The 22,928-nt window shown below is 40.0% G+C and overlaps 1 protein-coding gene across 9 annotated transcripts in view; it reads right to left on the bottom strand.

Moving 5' to 3' along the window:
- Positions 1-22,928, bottom strand: part of LOC309556114 (poly(rC)-binding protein 3-like) — a 1,192,398-nt gene that overhangs the window by 242,099 nt on the left and 927,371 nt on the right. Inside the window, exon 1 of one of the 9 annotated variants that reach the window (XM_082258453.1) lies at positions 312-396. The exons of 7 other annotated variants lie outside the window; for them this stretch is intronic. The gene's annotated coding sequence lies outside the window, so the exon portion shown is untranslated. Of the gene's footprint in view, positions 1-311; positions 397-22,928 lie in introns of those variants that run through there. One more of the 9 variants, XM_082258450.1, reaches the window with a different exon arrangement.

Here is a 22,928-nt window from a genome sequence, read left to right as displayed (position 1 = left end):
TAAAGATATTATTATGATGCAGATCTTTATTAAGTATCATTTTTTTTTTTTGCAGACAAATAATAAATATATAAGAATAACATTTTGAGAAACTAAAAAGAAAAGGAATCTGCTTATTTAAAGAAGCTGTGCCAGCTTTGGTGGATTTCCCATGACTCCTTCTAAAAAGTAGTATTACATGACTTTAATGTACGTTTATCTGGAAAAGGCGAAGCTCTGCAAACAGGGACAGCACAAGTGGTGTCATTTAGATCTATAGGGGTACTGTAGGTAAAGACGAGACAGAAGAGAGAATAATGAAAGACTCTTACCATGCAAACACTGACCATGTGCTCTTTCTGGGTTTTAAAGGCATCCGATTGTCAGTTTTGCTTTTGTAATGACAGCTGCTTGCCTGGTGCTGCGTATTGTTTGTTTATGGGGGGTGGAGAACGAGGAGTGGTTTCATTACAAATGCAATCTGCAGTATAGAGAGGCCATGTTTACAAGACAGTATGTATGCTGCTGGGGGGGGGGAAGTCAGGAATCAGGATACAATAAATGAGTCAACAGAAGGGGAGGCAGCATGTTCAACCATCTACTACATACAATTACACTGCAGTAAAATGCTGAAAGCCAGAGGCTATGTAAAGATTACACAGGTTGCACTTTGAAGTGATATTATTGAATATGTGCTGTTAAACATGCCGTATATGGATTCATTTTATCAAATATCACTAGTTAGTAAAAAAAAAAAAAAAAAAATGAAAGCCATTTAAGTTCGAATGTTTGACACACATGGTCGTCACATGCCCTCTCTTTGAGTTTGTATTCTCTAGCAGTCTTGCAGCAGAGTACTGTCAAGGCTTTGGTTTATATGGAAGTCTGGCTGCACCATGCTGTGGTTTTGTTAAGACACTTACAAGACTAAAGCCTAGTACACACGGGCCGAATGTTCGGGTGGCATCGGCCATTTTCGATTGAACCGGCCAATGCTGCCCGACATTCGGGCCGTATGTACTGCAGTCGGTCTGACAGAAGCTGCCCGTTCTGCCAGCTTCTGTCTAAGGGTCATGCCCGAAAAAGATCTGCCGATCGGCTTCCGATCAGCGCTTTCAGGCAATGGTTGAGAAGACTGACCGGAATGCCCCTGTCAGAACACAATAGAACAGCAGGGGATATCGCTGTACTAACATTGGTCAGTTAGTACAGTGGCTCCCCCTGAGCTGTCAGGTTTTTTTTTGCTCAGCCCTGCTGGGTTGAACGAAAAAAAAAAAAAAAACCACTAGCGTGTACTAGGCTTTAGGCAGGCCAAACATTATGCAATTTTCTTTCCTTCAACCATGGGTTGAAGGAAAGTAAATTGTTTATCTCCCCCATCAACGCAATCAGTGTTGACCCGATTCGCACCCGAAATGGAGAACAGGGATGCATCAGACCCCTGCTGTGAGCCACGGCTGCAGCTAGTGTGAACCCAGCCTAAATCTTCTCTGGCAGTTCACTTTTCTGTCGTTGCATTATTTGCATTTTAGCTTTAAAGTAAAACACCCAAAGGTTTTGGATTATTTTTAGACAGAGTGAAAAAGGATCAGTTTTTTAATGCTGTTCAGATCAACACAGAGCAAAATTGCTATTATGGTGATGGGAGTCAGCAAGACAGGAAGTGATGAAAGATCTTTTAACTGGGGGCACAGAGAGCAACAAACACATAAGATCCTTTGTCAGATTTTATTACGGTATCCTACAGGGAGAAATCCCTTGACTTTCTATCCCACTGAAGGTGCTCACTAAAGCTGACCATACACCAGGAGAATTTGATTTGGGCATTTGTAAGAAAATCCAGAAAAAGCATTTATCGTAGCATTTGATAACACTATGTACTTGACATTTTTTGTATGAAAACTTTAAAAATCGTTTGTTAGATTGCCATGCCAATGCCTTGAATTCTACGTTTAATTTCAGCATGCACATGTGCATCACATAAAGTATGTTTTTTTTCCAGAACAACAACCACATTCCAAGTTAGTATCACGTTTATTTGAGAAAATAATTTCATCCTTCTCCTTCAGTTTTCCATGTCACTATGTTTAAAACTGATCTTCAAATTGACCCCATTAACTGTTGTTAATTGAACAAACATTCCCAAAAACTTTTTTTTATTTTTCTAACAAAATTCTGCTGCTGTATGGCAAGCCTAAGACAAAATAATTGGGAAATCTATTCAGACAAGATGAATTTCTCTGCCAATTCGGTCATTAACTGTGAAACCACAAGAACCCTTTTTTTTTCATACATAACAATTAGATACGTTCTGTTCAGGGCTAGATGTCTTCTTGTCCGAGGCATACATAAATAATGAAGGACTTTTGTACAGGATACATTCTTTTTATCACCACCTTTGCTACATAATTGTTACAATTGTGATAATTGTAACTAAACTTTACTATTTTAGACAGTCTGTTGTCTGTTTATTGCGGAGAACTATAATAGTGCCTGTAGTTCACCAGCAAAGAAAGACAAGATGGCTGCATATTTTTGCGGCTATAGACAGTCATTCTGTTTAGGCCTTGCACTTGCCTTCGGTTTGTTCGGGTTTATATTTGTCCAGAGGGCATTAGAATAGACAGAATTGTTAATGTCATTGACTTTCTGTTTCTGCTGTCTTAGGTATAGGTATTTGTGTGCCCTGTGCCTAAAATTGACCTTCTTCTACTTCTCCTTGCTGCCCAATGTTTATAAGGGACCCCGTATGCTTATGTAATTGGGGGGCATGCCAATCCAATAACCACCAGACAATATGCCCTCTAATAATGCTCTCTCGATCAGCCCCTACAGCCAGCTTTAATCAATGCATTTTAATTAGTTGAGTAATATTACCAACAACTTACCTCTATGCCACAACTGTCCCACATCTAAGATTGAGAACAAAGTGATCACATGACCACCTATCGCTAAGTTCTTGATCTGGTTGGAGTGGAGAACAGCGACTGTCAGCCACCACTCTCTTCTCCTCCAGCGCTCACTGGAGTGCCATGCTGAAGAGAGGGTGGGTGCAGCTGGTTTTGGCTGCCAGTGCAAGGCTGGGTTTGGGTAAATTGTGCCATTGGAGGGATCCTGACAATATTTATATATCCAGAGCCTAGAGTGGCTCTGCCACATCAGCTGACAGAGGACTATAGCCCGCTATAAGGTGACTCTGGGTCAAAGGAGAGAAAAAAGCAAGGATACTCCTGTGACCCACAAGTGAATTATAGCCAAAAAAAACTTTGGCCATACTTCTCTTATTGATGCCATGAAACATTCTAATGGATGTTGGGTTCTTTCATTTTTTTTTGTATAGCAGTTCATTGGGTCTTAAAGTGGGTACAAAAATTTGCAACAGAAAACAACTAGACCTTTACTACAAGGCCTTAGTAAGGGTTTGTTCATCAAGAGAACCGGTATTTAAATCCAAACTCTGAAACATTCAATACTCTACCAGCCATATAACTAATTTTAAAAGCAAAAGTTCTTGCCAGTTTAGTTATCTTATTTGGGCTCTAGAAATACTTACTGTTTTCAAGTAGAAATTTTCCATGCTGCCACAGGAAACTCTAGACTTACCTATTTATATATATATATATATATATATATATATATATATATATATATAATATATATAATTATATTATATATAATAATATATAATATTTATCAAGGCACTACATGAACAAAAGCATGTGGAAATCTGCTTTTAGTGTAAACAGTGCTGTGTGACAATTTGCCTGTGGTAACAGAATTAGGCTCCTTTCACACGGCCGCTCCGTGTGAAAGGTCCACTGCGGGACTTTTTTTTTTTTTTTCCACGGAGTGGATGACATTTCTGTCATCCGCTCCGTGTGCCCGCATATCATCCCATCCGTTTGCGGATGATATGCGGACATAATGTAAGTATATGGCACTGCGGATGTCAGCGGATGACACCGCTGACATCCGATTTTCCTTCCTTTCTGTTTTTTACACGGAAGGAAAAATGGGGTTCTGTTCCATTCGTAAAAACGGAACAGAACTGACAGGAGGAAAATCGGGTGTCAGCGGATGGTATTCCGCTGACACCCGCAGTGCCATTCACTTACATTATGTCCGCAAATCATCCGCAAACGGATTGGATGATTTGCGGACACACGGAGCGGCCGTGTGAAAGGACCCTTAGATATGATCATGTTTTATTAGCCTCAATAGATAATGTACATGCTGTACAAGGAGGACTGCGCCTCTGTCAGGTTTTTATTGTAAAACAACAGAACAAATAGAACACTGGGACTTTAGTGGTTTTCCAAATATCAGTATAAACAAATAACCTCATAATGCATCAATGTACTGTATTTGTATGTTATTATGTTTTTATACTGATATTTTAATACAATTAAAGTCACAGGGGTTAATTTACTAAAACTGAAGATTGCAAAATATGTTGCAGCTCTGCATAGAAATCAATCAGCTTCCAGTTTTTTTTTTTTTTTTTTTTCAATGCTTAACTGAACAAGCTAAAGTTAGAAGCTGATTGGCTACCATCCACAGCTTTACCAGATTTTGTACTCTCCAGTTTTAGTAAATCAATGACACAGTGTTCTATCATTTCAGTGGTTTAGCATAAATAGGGATGAATGTATCAATTATATATGAGGAAGCATTACCATCATTGGTCTGCATGAGATTTTTATGTTGTATGTGTGCCCGTTGAGGAGACCAGTCCCACTTTCTGTCCTGGTAACAGGATGTCATAGGGGAAGGAATTATTGGGACGTTTCTCCAACGTAGACACTCAGTGATAAAAAACATCTTCCTTGATTAAAACTTTTCCTCTCCTGATGAAGACCCCTTCCCTGGTTCCTTGCTCTACTGTCACAGGGGAAGAAAATAAGGTGGGGAGCCCCCAAGGCTGCAGTCAGCAATAAAAACTCATAAATCTTTGAACTCTTCTCCAAAAAATGGCCTTTGATTGGGCCTTTAAACTGAACTCCAGGAAAATAGCTAAATACACTTGGTATACCTGTCAAGGTATTTGTATTTCTGCTCATCCAGTTCTGAGATTTACACAGCTCTACTACACAACACAGCCCTGGCTTCTTGCATTTCTTCACACCTTACTGGCTCCTTGTACTGCTTCTCCACCCACCTCTCTGGGCTCTGCTATACAGACTGTATAGTAGACTACAAGAGGCTGACGTGCTGTCAAATTTAGGAACTTATACAGCTTGCATTTGAAACTGAAATCCAGCTTTGCATAAACTTTACAGAGCACAGAGGAACTATGTCTCTCACTAACATGTGAGGCGGCTGGATGTGCAGTAAAAACTGTATGTAGCTGCAGGTACATAAAGCATACCGCATTATGTGCCGGGTTCGAGCCGAGACTTCCTGCCTCACACCCAGAACACAGTGGAGTCTAATACAGCTTCACTCAGCCATTCAGAGAAAGCAATGTATTCTAGCATGGGATACAAAGCTTCCTCTGATTTTCTGAGTCAGAGGTTGTGACATCATCATCCCGTCTCTCTGGCAATCAATGGACCGGGTATGAGACAAAAAGTCTCAGCTCAAACCCAGAACACGGTGTGGTATGCTGTATGTAGCCTCATCTACACACAGTTTATAACGCACATCCAGTGGCCTCACATGTTAGTGAGGGACATAGTTTGCTTGGCCCAAACTAACTATGTAAAGTATACTAAAAGTGAGAGTTTAGCTGTAAAAATGCATTTAAAGTGATACTAAATTCTGTTTTTTTTTTTTTTTTTCTGCTGAAAAATAACAAACATGTTATGATTACGTGCTCTGTGTAGTGGTTTTACACAGAGCAGCTGGGATCCTCATTTTCTCGGGTCCCTCTTCCTTGCTCCTGGCCCCTCCCTCCTGACGAGTGCCCCACAGAAAGCAGCTTGCTATGGGCACACCCGAGTTGAGCTAAAGCTCTGTGTGTCCATTCTTTCCCCTCATTGGCTCACTGACTTTGACTGAGAGCAGCGGAAGACAATGGCGCTACGCTGCTGTCTCAGCCAATGAGGAGAAAAAGTCCTGAGCAGCTGACTCTCTCCTGCAACATCGCTGGATAGAGATGGGCTCAGGTAAGTATTTGGGGGGGGGGCTGAGGGGGGATGCTGCACACAGAAGGTTTTTTACCTTAATGCATAGAATGCATTCGTATAAAAAAAAAAACCTTCTGCCTTTACAACCACTTTAACTTTGTATTAATGCCTGACTTTAGGAATTAACCACTTCCCGACCACCCACCGCCTTTTTACTGCGGCAGTGTGGCTCTCCTGTGCAAACCAATGTAGACCTACGTCGGTCGCACGTGGGAAGCTACGAGGCGAGCATGCGCATTTGGCAGAGGGGAAGCCGATGTATGGGTCAGGTGGCTCAGATTTCTGCCTGACACCAGCGATCGCTCCCCGCTGAGAGAGAAGGACGGTTGGCTGTTGTAAACACAGCTGACCGTTCTTCTCCCTGAAATGATCATAGAGCCCATGTGATCCTCTATATAGGATCACATATCTCTATGGTCATTTCAGGAGCTACGCCCCCCCACAGTTAGAATCACTCCCTAGGCTCACATTTAATCACCCACAGGGTTAACCCCTTCCCTGCCAATGGCATTATTACAGTAACAGTGTATATTTTTAGCACTGATTACTGTAGTAATGTCACTGGTACCCCCAAAAGTGCCAAGAAATGTCGCAAACCAATCAAAATACGCTTATTGTGATTTTTTTTACCAAAAATATGTAGCATAAAACAAATAAGCCTAAAATGTTAAAACATTTTGATTTTTACATTTTTTTTTTGAGAATATTATATAATAGCAGAATGTGAAAAATATTGTTCTTTTTTCAGAATTGACGCTCTTTTTTTGTTTATAGTGCAAAAAATTAAAATCGCACAGGTGATCAAATACCACCAAAGGAAAGCTCTATTTTTGTGAAAAAAAAGGACATCAATTTTATTTGGGTACAGCGTAGCATGACCACGCAATTGTCCGTTAAAGTAACGCAGTGCTGAATCGCAAAATAGGGCCGTGTCAGGAAGGGGGCAAATCCTTCCGGTCTTAAAGTGGTTAACAAAAAATCTATGCTCATCTTGCCTTTGGGTGGGGGAATAAAGAGTAACACTTATTTCCCATTCCAACCGACACCCTTCAGCAGTGTGATTTGTCTCCTATAGCTTCCTCTCAAAAGCTGTTTGCGATCGCACGTTCACCTCTCCAAGTACAATGCACATGCAATGGGACTACCATTAGATTGGATGTAGAGGGCAGCACTGAAGCTGGCTGCAGCAGGAGGGTAAGTAATAATGCCTGTTCCTGTACCCCCTAGTAATAGGTAATGGTTAATCCTTACATATAGGAAGGGGGGGGGAGGGTCACTGCAAGGTTTTTTTTTTTTTTTCTAATTCCTAAAGCCCGGCTTTAGTGATTACAGGGCTTCATTAATTTGTGCCTTTTATATCTGCCAGGATTTTGGTTTAAGTATACCCTCTTGCCTTACAGAGCTATGCATAGCATCAGATTAGATGGGGCCAGAGCAGAAACACAGTTCATGACATCACATTAAGAGTGTTGCTTCATTTTCTGACTCCTGTGTTACTGTAAATAACATATAATGAAAGAAATCCATAATCTGTCAAACAAACGACCTGGAAATGTGAGTCTGGGATCGGTCATTATGGCTGGTTTCCTGAGCTTTGGAGATGGCACTGGAGAAGAAAGGAGCTGTTATATCATAGAATTAGTAACGTGAGTCATTGAAGCATAATTAACAGCTACTGGAAAATGTAATTAAAACCCATAACTTACACCCATTTTGCGTCTGTTATATACTGTATGTATAACAGAAGAGTCTCAATTTGTTTCCATGACCTCATTTATGATTGTGGGATGTCATCTCTGATTTAATAACAATCCCGGGGATTAATGAAACCACTCTACTCTGAAGGTTAATGTAAACAGTATCACAGCGTTAATTCTGAAAAAAAAAAAACGAAGCACCAAGCTAATGCAAATATGAAGCTACAGGCATGCATCCTTTTAAATTAAGTGAGTTACATGTTAGTAAATTACAAAGCAGGATTTCTTCAAATCAGGTGAAAAAACATCTACATATTGCTCCCTCTGCAATTAAAAGTAATCTAACACCCCGTCTGGAAAAAGATATTTATAACTAGTATCCACTTAACAGGAATTTAAACATACTTGTGATAAAGCCTCATCACTCCTAAAAATAAACCATTGTGTTACACCAGGCAAAAGCTCTTCATTAGCAGATGACGGAGGAAGTACATTCTATGTACAGACTGTATATTCTTTATATGTGATCTAATAGACAAAGGTACAGTATATACTGTTGGCAATAGTACCATTTATTGAATGCAATAAAATATTTTTTCTAAACATTCTTAAAAGAAATTAGGTTAAATATTAGAAACCATGCCACAACCTAATCATTTCATTTCAATGCATGTTTTCAGCAAATTTTCTAAATAAGATTCAAAGCATTTTTTTTTTTTTAATTACATTTTCATTAGGTCAGTATTTTTATTGTCAGTACTGTGATAAAAATATAGAATTTGTTGTTTTCACTTGAGATCCTCTCTTCGGTTTATTATTATAAAAGAGGTGGCGTCAGCGCGCTGTCCGTACCTTGAGAACGTCATTCTTTGACGAAACATACGTCGGTCGCGGCGTGCTGACGTCACCTCTACGAGACGCTCAGGTGGGTGTTGGAAGCTGTCCGGCCGGCAGCTTTGATTCAGCGCATCTATATATGCTTCTTCTGTAAGTGCATTACTTTTTATCCTTTGATCTTAATAAACGGTTTTACACTATGGATATCTCCATTATCATTTATATATGAACTTCGGAGCCAAATTTGTGGGTCAGCCATCTATACCACCAGGGACCGGACCTGTTCACAGGGGATAGGTGATCATATCCAGGGACATCCGGACTCGTGTTATATGCACATATTCGCTTATTTCTGGTAAGCAGGGATTTCTGGTGATGGTCCCAAGGGGGTCACAAGTTATCTGAGTGATCTTACATGCTTGTTTTACCTGCACAATCAAATAATTAAACTGGGAATAAGGTGGTGGCTTATCTTTCGGCTTGTCTCTGTCATTTGGGATTGCTTTGGATAGATTTGCTTTATTTACCTTTTCATCTGGTAAGCAGCCTGTGATGGTGGTGGTTTCTACTAGCACCTTTCTTTTCTGACATACACGGGAGTTGTTTATTTATACCTTCATTATACAGTATCACGCTATGTTTTTGCATTTGTTTTTCACTCCAATATCCACTTAATTGTGATCCTGGGACGGATATCGCTGGTGAGAAATCCTTCATAGATCTTCATCTGGCTTGGCCATTTATACGCAAGGCTTATTATACTGCTACATCTGGTAAGCAGTAACTTCATTCATTGTCTACACTTGTGGATTTTCGTTTGAATATCTGGACTTTTTTTTTTATTTAATATTTATATACTAATCACATATATTTTTTGGGACTTATTGTGGACTCAATCTTATTTATGTTTTGTGTCACTTAGCGCAGCTTCCTCCATTTACTGTTTTTTTGATGTTTGTCACGTATTAAGTTGCTGCTACCTTTTTGTTGATATTTAGCACAGTTTCTTCCTCCCTTTTCTAAGTGTATGGGGCCCAGGATTATTTTCTCATGTGTGATAAAATAATTACCCAAGGGATAAATATATAATGTGATGGTGATTAAAACTGTGATTGTGTAAATATATCACAGCTTCCATCTGTCCCTTATTTAGAGGGACAGTCCCTCTTTTGGAACCAAATCCTTCTGTCCCTCTCTGCTCCTTAAAGTGACCTGAAAGGTTTAAAAAAAGTGTATATATTCTGCTGCTCTCAGCCTCCTCTAAATCTCAAATTTCTTTTCTTTGCTTCTGTAATCTGACCTTCTATTATAGGGTGGCTATGGTAATTTCCCATGGTCCATGATATGTAAGAATGCAGCCACTCTCTCTTCCTCGGTCCCAAGGTGGACTAGGGACTATGGACTATGGGATGTGAAGTGTTCATAGAGCAGTGCACAAGACCACAACTAACATGCATTGCTCATTCTAAATAAAGAAAAAGAGGCGGGAGAGAAGAGGTTTAGGAGCTCACATAGGATGTTAAAAGAAGTTAGAAAAACATAGTAAGAAACAATTTTGTGAAAAACAGATTTTATGGCCATAAAGTAGTGGATGCGTATGGATTTTTTCTGGAGCCTAAGCATGTAGCTTAGTGTCACTGTAATTGTTCCTCTTGTTGGTCTGGTGTAAAGACTTCTATTAACTATGTTATTACTAACATGTCACACTGCCTTTTTTCCAGATCACTTTTCAATGCTGTGATAGTTTGACTGACAATTACTTGGTCAGGCAACACTCTACCTACATGAATTTTATACAATTTTTTGAGACAAACAAAACTTTTTTATGGCAGTATTTAATAAAATGTTTTACCTATATAAAGAAAACATGTTGAAAAAAAAACCTTTTCCCCCACTTTCTGTTATAAAACTTATCAAATAAAAATGCCAAGACACTACAAACAGCTCAAAATGCCCCCCTTTTGGAAAGTGGAAACCCAAGGGTGCACTTGTTTTTACCAAAATATTTTGTAAATGAAGAAACATGTTGGTATAGAGCAGTGATGGCGAACCTTGGCACCCCCGATGTTTTGGAACTACATTTCCCATTATACTCAACTACACTGCAGAGTGCATGAGCATCATGGGAAATGTAGTTCCAAAACATCTGGAGTGTCAAGGTTTGCCATCACTAGTATAGAGCTAGTTAGGGTGTGTTAAAAAATTGTCACCTGAATCAAAGTGCTGGTCTTACATTATTATTCAAAGGAAATTCCCTGGGTGATTAAATTGCATTACACTAAAACTGCATTGTGTGCAACCACTAGATGTCACTTTAAACCCGCCAAAACAATCCCACAATCAATAGTGGTCAGTGACACCATAACCACCTAAAAACCCCTCAATCATTGGTGGTCAGTTGCATCCAAACCCCCCCCACATCATTGGTAGTCAGAAGCACTTTAAACAACCTCCAAAATCATCACACAACATTGGTTTTCAGTGACATTTTAAATCCCCTGAATACAATCCCACAACACTGGTGGGCAGTGGGACTTTAACTGCTTGCCAACCACCCACCGCAGTTGTATTGTGGCAGTCTGGTGCTCCCAGGCAAAGCGTCGTACATGTATGGCGCTCACCTGGGAGGAGCTAGGGGGTGATCGCGCGCCGCCGGAGGTGCGCTCCCGCCCCCGCTTGTCAGATGGGGAGCCAGCGCGGGTGACCGATGGCTCACACTGGAAAGATAACATCTTTTCACCTGCCAGTGACATCTATCGTGGCACTGACAACAAAGCTATTTGGAGGGAAATAGCATTAAACACTGATTTTGTTCCCTCAGTTCTTTAACTTATATTATACTTTATTCAGCCCAAAGGTATGAAAGAAAAATTCTGTATAATTTGCATGGCCTTCACACTTGTGGTACAGGTCCTGTCCATAGGAAAGCTCTGCTATTCAGCAGGCCCCAACCTAAGGCCCTGATTGGTAGACCATACAGTCACCAAACCACTCCTCCAACATACCCTCAGTCACCGGTCACCACTGCCTCCTCTTCTGAACTGGCTGCTTCTCCTTCCTTGTTACTTGACACTCTCCATTACCCAAAATTATCCAGGTTAATGGAGATGTTTACTTTGTTCCCCATTCCCATACTCAGTAGGATTTTACTGACTTTTCATTCCCAATAACCAAACCAGTCAATTCACTTAACCAGCAACTCTGTTTACTAAATAAAGATGTGGCATTACAACTTTTTCCATACAGTTTTATCAAGCAATCACAAACCTTTCAACATAATGTATGGCATAGCCGTAGGGCTGTGCTGTGGTTTCTTCTACATTTGGCTCGTAATAGTTTACATTTAATGGTGGTTTGCTAACTACAGTCTTATTTAGCGTCCCATCAAGGGGTGACCCACTTTAGCGCAGCACTACATTGCTCCGTATATGGTCCCAAACTCCAAAGGAAAAGCTATCTTACATTTCTGTAAGATGTAACAAGGTTTAAAAGATGGCCTTAGCTTTTAAATCAAATATGCCTGTGTAAAGGTGGCAACAATTTTTACAATTTGCTTGTACACTCTCCTTTTAGATTGAGACAAGGTTCACACTTGTGCGGGTCGAGAACAATTGCAAAGTCGCATGTGTTCCCGACCCACAGGCAAAGTGTGCTGCTCTTTAGCTGACTCATGGGAGTGCCATTAATTCCTAATGATACCCCCATACATCGGCAAACAAGGAGAGCTTTTGCTCAGGCAAAGACTTGATGCAGCACAATTTGAAAAAAGGAGTCAGGGGTCTTTTGGCAGGTAGGGCAGCTCATTGAAATGAATGGGCTGCCTACATGCAGAACGCAGGCCGCACAAGTGTGAACCTAGCGTAACTATGTAGTTCAAGGGCCTGCCTGATTTGATACAAAATGAATGTATTGTTTATCCTTCTATTACACAGTTTTGAAATTATTTTTCATTTTTAACCGCATTAAACTTTATTAAGGGGAAATTTCCCAATTTTTAAGTGATGGCTATGCATACAAAAATTGAACATGGAACACATGTCCTTCTAATAAAGATCTGGAATTTGGTTAGTCAGCATACACATTTCTTCAGTATTTAGTTTTCTGCTTCAATGGTTTAAAAAACGAAACTAAATTTATAATATCAAACACCTACGCAGCAAAATTATTATTTAAATGCCTAGGCCTTTTACATGCTTAACTTTAATTTGTTCAAGCCCTTTAGATATGTTTTCCTGTGTGTTTTAAAATATTTAGATATATTTGAAAAATCGTGAAGGTTTTTACTGGTTAGAAACATTTGTACATTTTGTTGCACATACAGAATAAAGTTAGTGCATGAGTCGTTCAGTATGTTTCAACATCTCTTAAGAGGAAAAGAAAACCAACCTTTCTCTGCTTTGGAACACACAGCAAGAGCAATAATGTGTATTAAATCACAGTAATTGAATGTTCTTTATTACTGTTAAATAAAAACCACTGCTGGTTCAACTAAAGAGTCAGTCCACTCGAAACTGATATTTCATCTTTTGGTAGATGAGGATGCATGCAATCATCAAATGATTTCTTATATCTCTTGACAATTTTAGGCAGTCATCATTGCACTGCCTTGTATTCTCCTGAGTCAAAAATGTTGTAATGCTATTATCTGCAAACTGCTTTTTGAGACTATATTATGCTGTGTATATATATATATCTTGTTATTTCAAGATCTGCATGGCCAAATACATCTTTCTAGTAGTCCACAAAACATTGATGTTGTTATTTACTTTATTGTAATTCAACTCACTTGTACATAAACCAGTGCTAACACATTGTCGAGAAAAAAATAAAAAATAAACAAGCAATGCAGCAGAGATAGTAGGCTGCATCTGGGTGCATTGATTAGAAGGTAATTACTAAGATTTAGGCCTAGTGCACACAGACAATTTCAAGTATCCAATGTAAATTGTGGGAATATTCCTGCAGCGGAGAGAGACATCTGCAGTGTATCATCGCCCATAGTAATTAATAGCATTATATTAGCTGTACATGGGTATGTGTGATGCTTAAACTTTTCGCACAGACATATATCCTTAAATACAGCTTTTTTTGCATCCAGGAATGTACAACCTTTCACATGTGCAGATACATGCAAGCAAGGCTTATACCTGTATACAGCTAGTGTACAGCAATTGATTACCGTGAGTGACTGTTCTCTGCATTTGTGTCTCCCAGGCATGGAAATATGCCCACAATTTAGTTTGGATGCTTAAAATTGTTCATAACACCTTACAACTGTATTTTGCACCTAAAAAGCTAGTACCAGATTGTGAACTTGAATGCATTTTGCAAAAGCATGATAATCACCATTTACATTTCCATGGGACACAGGGATCAGGACATGTAATCACAGGATCCTATACAATTTTTATCGGTCCCTTGTCAGTGGCAGGAATGTACATTCTCATAACATACAGTGGGTACGGAAAGTATTCAGACCCCCTTAAATTTTTCACTCTTTGTTATATTGCTGCCATTTGCTAAAATCATTTAAGTTCATTCTTCTTCCTCATGAATGTACACATAGCACCCCATACTGACAGAAAAACACAGAATTGTTGACATTGTTGCAGATTTATTAAAAAAGAAAAACTGAAATATCACATGGTCCTAAGTATTCAGACCCTTTGCTCAGTATTTAGTAGAAGCACCCTTTTGATCTAATACAGCCAGGAGTCTTTTTGGGAAAGATGCAACAAGTCTTTCACACCTGGATTTGGGGATCCTCTGCCATTCCTCCTTGCAGATCCTCTCCAGTTCTGTCAGGTTGGATGGTAAACGTTGGTGGACAGCCATTTTTAGGTCTCTCCAGAGACGCTCAATTGGGTTTAAGTCAGGGCTCTGGCTGGGCCATTCAAGAACAGTCACGGAGTTGTTGTGAAGCCACTCCTTCGTTATTTTAGCTGTGTGCTTAGGGTCATTGTCTTGTTGGAAGGTAAACCTTCGGCCCAGTCTGAGGTCCAGAGCACTCTGGAGAAGGTTTTTGTCCAGGATATCCCTGTACTTGGCCGCATTCATCTTTCCCTCGATTGCAACCAGTCGTCCTGTCCCTGCAGCTGAAAAACACCCCCACAGCATGATGCTGCCACCACCATGCTTCACTGCTGGGACTGTATTGGACAGGTGATGAGCAGTGCCTGGTTTTCTCCACACATACCGCTTAGAATTAAGGCCAAAAAGTTTTATTTTGGTCTCATCAGACCAGAGAATCTTATTTCTCACCATCTTGGAGTCCTTCAGGTGTTTTTTAGCAAACTCCATGCGGGCTTTCATGTGTCTTACACTGAGGAGAGGCTTCCGTCGGGCCACTCTGCCATAAAGCCCCGACTGGTGGAGGGCTGCAGTGATAGTTGACTTTCTACAACTTTCTCCCATCTCCTGACTGCATCTCTGGAGCTCAACCACAGTGATCTTTGGGTTCTTCTTTACCTCTCTCACCAAGGCTCTTCTCCCCCGATAGCTCAGTTTGGCCGGACGGCCAGCTCTAGGAAGGGTTCTGGTCGTCCCAAACATCTTCCATTTGAGGATTATGGAGGCCACTGTGCTCTTAGGAACCTTAAGTGCAGCAGAAATCTTTTTGTAACCTTGGCCAGATCTGTGCCTTGCCACAATTCTGTCTCTGAGCTCTTCAGGCAGTTCCTTTGACCTCATGATTCTCATTTGCTCTGACATGCATTGTGATCTGGAAGGTCTTATATAGACAGGTGTGTGGCTTTCCTAATCAAGTCCAATCAGTATAATCAAACACAGCTGGACTCAAATGAAGGTGTAGAACCATCTCAAGGATGAACAGAAGAAATGGAAAGCACCTGAGTTAAATATATGAGTGTCACAGCAAAGGGTCTGAATACTTAGGACCATGTGATATTTCAGTTTTTCTTTTTTAATAAATCTGCAACAATGTCAACAATTCTGTGTTTTTCTGTCAGTATGGGGTGCTATGTGTACATTCATGAGGAAGAAGAATGAACCTAAATGATTTTAGCAAATGGCTGCAATATAACAAAGAGTGAAAAATTTAAGGGGGTCTGAATACTTTACTTTCCGTACCCACTGTATGTAAGTAGTACAGGAATGGCAGCACATAATATATCTCATTTTACACCTTCTTAGCATGGGTGGTCAGAGGTAAGTGGCCAACAATGCACTCCTATAGGACTCCTATGTATAGCTCCTAGAATTGCTGTTCTCTGTAAATTCAGATTTGAAAGTTGTAGCCATTGAATTTTGAACCCAAACTAAACGTTGCTGTTTGTGTGTAAGCTGTCAGCATAATGTTCAAGTATGCCCAACAGGCTTGCTCATTATGGCACATTTATCGTTTAGTGGTTCCTCCTCCAGCAGTGACTGGTCCAGCCTCCAATCACTTCTCTATCTAATGATGCCATCATCTTCCATGACATTTCTCTTTGGTCATTAGATGGCTAATAATAAAGTACCTCATCCTCTTCTGCCAAAAAAAACTTTAGCTAGCAATATTTTTACAGTTCCATTTTAGTGGGGTTATATTGAACTCGTGCAAAGCTTAGCCTGTGCTGTGTACTAAAGAAGAGGAGATTTTCCTTAATAGTCCTCCAGAATTAGGCTGGTTGTAGTGTATCAAGTAATGTGTAGAAAAATAGCCTGTGCGTTTTTAGTTCTTAAGACAGCAATCAGAGCGATCTTTCCCTGAAAGGATGAAACTGGTAAATATACAAAGATAGAACACGTTTCTTACAAAATGCTTCAAAGACATTGAGCAGGCCCCTATTTTTTATATATACAGTGATGTTTAGTTCAAAACATTGGAGTGGAAAAAGGAATTACATCTTCATTTTCGTTTTTTGGTCCAAAAGAGCCCATAGCACTATGGCCATTTGTTAGGTCACTTTCCATGCTAGATCCATTTTAACTTCATTGAACCTTTATTTGCATTTTATTTTTAGTCTTTCACATGTCATACACCATGCCATGCAAATACTGCAAGAAAATAATACTTATTTTCACATGAACTAAGCTCCAATACAGTCTTCCATCCTTCAAAGTAAAACCTAGGAGCTTTCCATCTGCTCCAGATTTTTACAGCCATTGTTTTATGACATGTAGGGCCCAGACCTTAGGGCAGAGAAAGTAGTCAGCCACTGAATTGTCTATAGGCAGCAGTGGGCATGAATAAATAATGACATAGCTCCATTTATGAAGGATCGCATTACAAACACTTAGCACTTAGTCATTAATTCCTGTAAGAAGTCTTTGCTCAATTAGATAACTACTATGAGAATACTTAGTTTTCATAATCTGACAGTGCTTTTAGAAGATCAATAAAATTGCCTTAAAGGAAATCTAGTCTCTCTAGATATATCCATGATTTGCTTTATAGCACTGATGATATTTCTTTTGAGAATCCTATTGTTTCAGCATTGAATCATATTCTCTTTTTTTAGTATTTAAAACAAGTACTGCACAAATAGGTTTTTTATGTATTTTTATAGAGCAGGGATCTTATTGAAACCAGAATAAAGGAACAATATAGAGTATAGAGTGCTTTTCAGTGATAAAGTCAAGCAATCATGCACAACAAGACCATTCAGTTTTCTTATTCCCTGTGCGTGGGACTGACAATATAACGAAGAGTGAAATATCAGGATTTATTCAATTTAATACATTATTTTACTAATTACAAATCAGTCAACGCAATCTATGTTGAGGAAGTAAAATGAATGGATTTATTGTGCTATAGATTAGCAATGGTGATGTCTCCAGTTGGCACAGTCCTAGCTGTTGCTTCACCAAGTTTAGTGAAGTTAAAATGGACCTAGCAGTAAAATGCAAGGTTGGCTTACACTGTATGGGCCACCTTCACAAATCACCCACTATTAGTAGGTAAATATACCCGTACAGAAAAAAATCTAGGATTTATAATCATCCCACCCCTCATCTTCCGCCCCTTGTGCCTAGGGGAGGATCACATCACACTCTTGCCTAGATCCTGGGGAATACAGAGTGGTTTGTGAGCAATGTCCAGGAAGGGATGAGGAGGAATGCATGCTCATGCCCCTGAAAGCTGCCCGATTCTTTTTTCTGAAACAAGGTTATAACGTTAAGGCGGAGCTCTTCATAAATGTGTGGCACTTATTCAAAGAGACATTCGTTTAACTCTTTGGATTCTGTGGCACAGTCATTTTGCTTTGTATACTGTACACTATAGATAACATTTCTCATTACTCTTCTCTCCCTTCCATGCAGCATTTTTGATCTGATGCCACGTGATGTGCACCAGACTTCACCAGCCCAATTACCTGTCACCTCAATTACCCAATTACCTGACACTGGTCTGTATGTTTACCAATTGACTCTACTTGTGATTAAACCTGAATCCCAGAAGGCTTGACTCTGTACATAAACCATACTTATTCTCTCCTGAGGCTTCACTCCTTCTTCCATGACAAACAGGCTGGGTCCCTAGGATTCCCATACCACAAGTCGGACCCAAGACTGGGGTACTAATCACTAGGGAGGGAGCCTAAGCACACAAGCTCTATCACTACCGGAGCCTTCCGTCACCTATGCCAAGTCTCCGCTGCTTGCTAACCGGCTGGCTGCTATATGCACAACGACACTAGTACTGTAGTCATTGGCAATGACAATATAGCCTTTTCTGGTTAGCGTGATCATTCATTAAACCTTTATACTGCATCTTCTCTTGTAGTATCTTGCCCCCCCCCCCCTCATGAACCATATGTGTGATAACACTTACATGCACCCCTTTAGTATATGTCCTTAGGTAAATTCAGACCAGCCAAGGTTAGGCAACAACAACATTATCTTTACTGAATGTTGGTTTAGTAAAAATAGATATTATTGCTAGAGATGTCCCGAACTGTTCGCCGGCGAAAAGTTCCCGGCGAACTTCGCATGTTCGCGTTCGCCTCTGTGGGCGAACATATGCGATGTTCGGTCCGCCTCCTATACATCATCATTGAGGCAAACTTTGACCCTGAACCTCACAGTCAGCAGACACATTCCAGGCCAATCAGCATACCTCCCTCCCACACCCTCCCACCTCCTATAAATAAGCAAGGACAGCATCCATCTTAGATCATTTCTGAAGCAGTGTGTTAGTGAGAGCAGGGAAAGTGCTGCTGCTGCTGTTAATAGCTAGGGACAGTTGTTAGTCAGTGTTCCCGGTCTTGTTAGTCAGTGTTCCTGGTCTTGTTAGTCAGTGTTCTTGGTACACTTCTGCTGTAAGGACAGCACCCCAAAAAAGCCCTTCTTAGGGCTGGTATTTGAGGTTTTTTTTTTTTGTATATATATATATATATATATACATATATATATATATCTATTGTCCCCAAAAAGCCCTTTTTAGGGCTGGTATTTGTGTAATTTTTTTGATATATATATATATATATATATATATATATATATATTGTCCCCAAAAGCCCTTTTTAGGGCTGGTATTTGAGTATTTTTTTTCTATATATTAATCAGGCATTTTTGGAGGCAGGCATGACTTTTTTGGGATTAGCGTTGGGGGGGGGGGGGGGGGTGGGTCTAAAAAGCGTACCTGTGAAGTTTCAGCTCTGTAGCATGCCCAGAACCAGAAAAAAAAGATCATATAGGTGTAAAAGGAGGGTTCCCACCATACCTGCTCTACTGAAAAATGATCTTTTTTTCTGGTTCTGGACATGCTACAGAGCTGAAACTTAACTTCACAGGTACACTTTTAAGACCCCCCAGACACTAAATCACACAAAAAAAGTTCTTAAAAATTGTCATTTTTGATAGAGAGACAATTATTGGAAAAATATAAAAATAAAAATTAAAAAAAAAATTTCTTTGGATTTATTGTCTGGGGGGGTCTAAAAAGTGTACCTGTAAAGTTTCAGCTCTGTAGCATGTCCAGAACCAGAAAAAAAGATCATATAGGTGTAAAAGGAGGGTTCCCACCATCCCTGCTCTACTGAAAAATTATCTTTTTTTCTGGTTCTGGACATGCTACAGAGCTGAAACTTCACAGGTACACTTTTTAGACCCCCCAGACACTAAATCACACAAAAAAGTTCTTAAAAATTGTAATTTTTGATAGAGAGCCAATTATTGGAAAAATTAAAAAAAAAAATTCTTTGGATTTAGTGTCTGGGGGGTCTAAAAAGTGTACCTGTGAAGTCTCAGCTCTGTAGCATGTCCAGAACCAGAAAAAAAATTAGAATTAGGGTTAGGGCTAGGGTTAGGGTTAGGGCTAAGGTTAGGGTTATTTTTAGTGCTTAGGGTTAGAGGGTTAGAGGGGTAGGGGTAGGGTTACTAACTCTAACCCTAAGTATCTCACCGTAACCCTAACCCTATCCCCTAACACTAAACCTAACCCTAACCCTCTAACCATAACCCTAAACCTTAACCCTAACCCTCTAAGCCTAGCCATAAAAATAACCATAACCCTAGCCCTAACCCTAAACCTAAACCTAGCCCTTACCCTAATCCTAACCCTAACCCTCTAACCTTAAACTTAACCCCCTAACCCTAGCCCTAATCCTAACCCTAGCCCTAACCCTAATTCATAATTGTTTTCTGGTTCTGGGCATGCTACAGAGCTGAAACTTCACAGGTACACTTTTTAGACCCCCCAGACACTAAATCCAAATACATTTTTTATTTATTTATTTTTTTTCCAATAATTGGCTCTCTATCAAAAATGACAATTTTTAAGAACTTTTTTGTGTGATTTGGTGTCTGGGGGGGTCTAAAAAGTGTACCTGTGAAGTTTCAGCTCTGTAGCATGTCCAGAACCAGAAAAAAAAAATTAGAATTAGGGTTAGGGCTAGGGTTAGGGCTAGGGTTATTTTTAGTGCTTAGGGTTAGAGGGTTAGGGTTAGAGGCATAGGGGTAGGGTTACTAACTCTAACCCTAAGTATCTCACCATAACCCTAACCCTATCCCCTAACACTAAACCTAACCCTAACCCTAACCCTTAAAGCCCAGTTCCTGTCCCATTTTGGTCGGTTGTGGTTGGTTTGCGGATGTTTGCGGTGCATTGAACGGGGAGTTTGGTCTGTCAGAGTTTGGTCTGTCACTGTGAAGCGGGCGTAACCCTTACACTACCTGATCGATACAACATCATACCTGATCGTATACACACACTGGATGTTTTAAAGCACGTTATTCCAAACAATTTAGGAATGTTAGGTGATTTATGCCCTTTATGGATTAAAACCCAACTCTGAGTCAACTATATAATTTTCCATGGGCGTTTTGCCATGGATCCCCCTCCGGCATGCCACAGTCCAGGTGTTTGTCCCCTTGAAACAACTTTTCCATCACTATTGTGGCCAGAAAGAGTCCCTTGTGGGTTTTAAAATTCGCCTGCCTATTGAAGTCTATGACCTTCGCCATGGCGGTTCGCAATGTTCGCCAGTTCGCGAACATTTGCCGATGTTCGCGTTCGCCGTTCGCAAACATTAAATTTTATGTTCGCGACATCACTAATTATTGCTTGTTCACAGACATCCATTCCTAATACATGTGCTTTTTTAGTGTCCCTTGGTGCTCCTGCCTATTGAGGCAGCCATACCTTCAGAAAAAGCCAAAAGAGTCCTTATAGTATCAAGTTCATAAGTCCATGTCCTGAAACCCCTGAATGGGTTTCTACCAAGGGGTAATCTAGCAGCAAAGTAGCAATCACATGTTCAGCACCTCTTCCCTTCCCATACATGGAGTGACCTGGGACCGACCCCAACTAGGGGCGGTTCTCTCTTTTAACTGTTATCCCCAGTAGAAGGTGGTACCATCTAAAGGCCTGTGAAAACCTGACCAGCAGTGTTAAGCTTTGACCATCAGGAGACACCAGCTCAGCAGGGCAACATTAACCAAACAGTATAACAGTAAAAACATACCAGAAAAATAGGAAACACATAACATGATGATCCCTTAGTAAGCACCTGCTTACAGGCTGACAACCCATGAGTAGACCACTTGTAATCGACTGCAATGTATTTTTGTGATATTTCACTACTCTACACTATCCAGGAATTTTCCTGAAAGGACAGTAACATCATGCCCAGGTAGGTAAAAGATGGGGTAAGGTAAGTATATAAAAAAACACTTTTTCTAGATACATTTCGGGCTACTAACAGTAGGGGCTTTGTAAACGAGGAGAGGGGGTTGGGGTGGACCTTGAATTTTACTGCAAGGTTTGCTCTAAAACTGTAGGAATATCAGTTCTAAAACAAAGATAAGTGCTGACTGAACGACACACTTGAACTGTTCACCACACAATACCAAACATATCATTTATCATTTTCAAATTTTACTGCTTATTTATAAATACTTATAATGTCACCTACTTTTCAGGTGGACTACTTAGCCCAACAGCAGCATATGGATTATCAGCCATCCATTTTCCAAGTATGCTGACTCAGCCTTTTTCTGACATTTGTTGCTTACAAGTTAAAAATCTGTATTTTTTGCAAGAAAATTTTGTAGAACTAGCAAACATTATAGATATTATTTTATCAGAGACCCTAGAGAATAAAATTGCGGTCATTGCAATATTTTATGTCACACTGTATTTGCACAGCGTTCTTTCAAATACAATTTAAAAAAAAAATACACATTAATGAATTAAAAAAAAAAAAAAAATAGTTACCCTAATTTTTGGTAAAATGTAAAAGATGATGTTACACCGAGTTAAAAGATTAGAATGGCGCACACTCGTGGAATGGCGACAAATTACGGTACTTAAAAATCTCCATAGGCGACGTTTAAAAATGTTTACAGGTTACCTGTTTAGAGTTACAGAGGAGGTCCTGAGCTAGAATTATGGCTCTCACTCTAACGATCGTGATGATACCATACATGTGTAAGGTAGACCCTCGACCTCTCATTTACCTTTAAAAGCAAAAGGAAAAAAATTTACATTTTGACTAAGGAAAAAAAAATATCCCTTGTTTTTGCCTGGGACCTGGAAGTGATGTCAGAGGTCGCTTTGGTCCTCAAAGGGCATATAGCTGAGTGGGGGCCATCTTGCTCTCATTTAAATCCTGCCAAGCGATCGGCCACACCAGATCATTTTTGGACTTAACGGATGGCCCTGGTGGGAGGGGGGACACCTTTCCTGACACCTATAAAAGTGATCTTGCGGCAAATCTGCTGCTGGGATCATGTTTATCTTACAGCCGGGCGCCTAATGACAAAAAAGATAATGGCATCTATAATTGGGGTATTTAACGTAAAAAAAAATCTACAGTGTAGTTTCTGTATATGCAAATATTTT

Source organism: Pelophylax lessonae (genome assembly GCF_965119305.1).
Source record: "Pelophylax lessonae genome assembly, chromosome: 5".
Lineage (NCBI taxonomy): Eukaryota > Metazoa > Chordata > Amphibia > Anura > Ranidae > Pelophylax > Pelophylax lessonae.
Note: the sequence above shows the minus strand (reverse complement) of the source record. Positions and strands in the feature narration are given on the sequence as shown.